This window comes from Montipora capricornis, chromosome 3 (assembly GCF_036669925.1).
Source record: "Montipora capricornis isolate CH-2021 chromosome 3, ASM3666992v2, whole genome shotgun sequence".
NCBI lineage: Eukaryota > Metazoa > Cnidaria > Anthozoa > Scleractinia > Acroporidae > Montipora > Montipora capricornis.
In genome coordinates, this window is record NC_090885.1 from 15,891,225 (window position 1) to 15,894,316 (window position 3,092).

Genomic DNA, 3,092 nt, shown 5'->3' on the forward strand with positions numbered 1-3,092 from the left:
TGGCCTTATTCGCTAACGAAGCCCGATTTTGTCACATTTTGGGTGTTTTCCGGGCATGTTCTCTCCAAAACGAAGTCGGTGACCCCCCATTTTTTTTACATTTCTGACATAACTAACTCATCATCTTACAGTGGTAAAAGTTTCAGAAAAAAATCAATGTGGAAAAATTTTCGGGCGAACGTCCTTAAGACTCATTTTGAAGAGTAGGCAAACATGAACTCGGAAATGGCCCTTTGTTTGTACAGGTAATCACAATTTGGGGTAACCTGCGATCAGGCCCTTTCAGTTAGGATCGCTCATACGGGATCGTGAAATTTGGTTATCCTTTGAGAAACTTTATCTCAAATTGCACTTGAAATGACGTGCTTTCCTATACTCAAAGTTTTCGCGTTTCAGGATTGGGCCAATTTATTGATAATTGACAATGACATGTCTCCTCTATGGAAGCAACCATCACCTTTCAGAATCCACGATACCGGTACAACTTTTACAGTAATATGGGGCGGTATCAGTTTGAAATCGCGTAATTATGTGCAAAATAATGAATGCACGTGACTACAGGAAATAAATTAACTTCAGTCTGCATTGTTTAAGTCCTGGTCCTATTTCGAGAATGTCTCAAAAATGAAAACACCGTGAATGTCTCATTTAGAGTGGTAGTGCACTTAGCAACCCTATTTCCCTCCTAAAAGTGACACTGGATAATACACTGGCACTGGATAATCCTTTTTATTAAATTCTCAACCTCGGATAATGCATTTCGCGTGCTCTGATTGGTTCACTCAATCTCGGTTATCAGCTCATATACCTTGGTTTGACCTTATATGGTAAATGATTGCGTTAAGCGTTGCTAAACTAAAAATGTTTTCGTCGGAATGCCAAATTTCTCTCTGAATAAAGCCAAAAAGGAGAAAAAAAATCTTTGGATCAATTCCGACGTTTAGAAGTACGCGAAAAGGCAAGAAATGTTTTTGTGATGAGCCTGCGTCTGTCTGACAACAAGGTATTACACAACATCGCATCAGTTCTCATCAAGTTTTTCTATTTCGCTCGGATTAGCTCGTTTTTCCGCTCGTATTTCGTACTACCAAATTTTTGGAGTTGAAGGAATTTAATAAAACAATTATTCCATTCGCGCTTGTTGGATATGAGACTGGTTATAGCCAACTCGGCGCTACGCGCCTCGTTGGCTATTTACCATCTCATATCCAACGCGCGCTTATGGAATAATTGTTAATTAAATTACTTTATTTAGGCCGGGCAAAGTTAACCTCGAGACAGGGCTTGCTGGCCAGCAGTCATTCCCGAGGCGGATATGCTCATGTGGAGTGGCCGCTAGTCTCCAGGGGCATGTCCACGGGATCGCATTTATTAGCTTTGCTTTCTTGATTGCTTGATCTTTGCGGATCATTTGCAGTCATTGCCTGCAATATGTTTGCTCCTGCTTAGTCCTGTGGTCCTTTTTTGTGGCTATAGTATTGCGTTGCTGTGAATTTGCTGCGAGTTGTTTACATTATTTCACGTGAACAGTATTTGATAATGCTGTATTATCACTCGGCAACAAACAATATGAAACACTGCAAAAGATCGTTGACTAAACTTCACGACAAAGCTAAACATTTTAAAATCAAAGCTTAGGCCTAATAACTCTTCAGCAGCGATATTCTATGGGAGGCTTAAATAAATCGTTTTTTGAGAGGGCAGTGTCTTGAGATTATTTTCGGGAGAAAGACGGAAAAAAGGAAAAGCCTCTCCTCTCGTCTCTTCTCATTTTTCTCCCCGCACCAGTCTCGCCGAGATGTGCGCTTTTAGATTTTTCGCTTCTTCTCGACAATCCAGAAGGGGTGTGCAAACGAGTTTTACACCCAGCGCAACCCCATGCAAGTCGAATGCTCCAACCGGCATTAGACCACGCTGCTTCCTAATGATTGCACTTTTTCACAGTCGCGGGCAACACTTTCTAAACCTTTGAATTTTCCGACGGTCAGTAATAAGTAGTCCAGTTTAAGTTATTTCTAAACATGCCTCCTTCCACTACCACTGATGGCAAAAGCCATATTCTCGTACATTTAAACTTTATCGCATCTAAAGAATCCACAAAAGGTTAAGCACGTCAACACTGAATAAAACCATCTCTTAATTTCATTCACCATTGTTAACAATTATCACCTCATTCATTACAACAACCAATAGGAAGTAATAAATTTTCAACGTAGCAGAATAACAGCCACTATCAAATACCTCTGAAAAGGGAATTGCTATCACAAAGCAAATACTTAAAGAACTAAATCTGCTTGATGCAATATAGCATAATACTTTCAATACTCAATATTTTACAAAACACAATTTAAGCTGGTATCTCATAATATATTCCACATTTTTCACTTGCTTAAGGGAACCTCCACTAAAACAAGAAAATAACTTTAAACCACAGAACATAATGTTTACAACAAGAATTGTTCGAGATTTTTCAAATGACAGCGCTTGTATCTGAAATAATAATAGTTTTGTTTTTCAAATTTCCCAGGTGCCGCCATCCGTTGAATAATTGTGATGTGTCGTGGTTTTCCTATTGTTTAAAAACAAAAGCTCAGTGTGAAGGCAATGAGGGCAAGCATCACACGCTACCATCATTCAAAGACGGAAGCGCCCGGGAAATTTGAAAGTGAAAATAAGTGATTCTAAAATTCCTTTTTTTCGATACAAACACGTTTTTGAAGGAACTTGTCGATCAAATTATTTTCATCGCAAACATTATTTTGTTCGGTTCATTACTCAGAGTGGAGATGCCCTTTAAAGACTTAAATAAATTATCTTTTCAGAATAAGTTACATTCAAGGGAGCGAAACGAAGTTGTATTTGCTTTAGGTTCACTATCAAAAGTCTCCAAACTTTTCGGGTGACATAAAACGCTTTGTATCCTGCAAAGGGAAGCGTTTCAAGTCGCGAAACTTTGCAATTGTTCTGTTTCTTATTTTTTTGAGAATATATAAAGTTTAAAAACATATGAAGTTTCACATATTTTTTCTCTAGTCTTGAAAACAAGCACGTTTATTATTTTTTTTCGGAATAAGCAAATGTTTTACCATAGT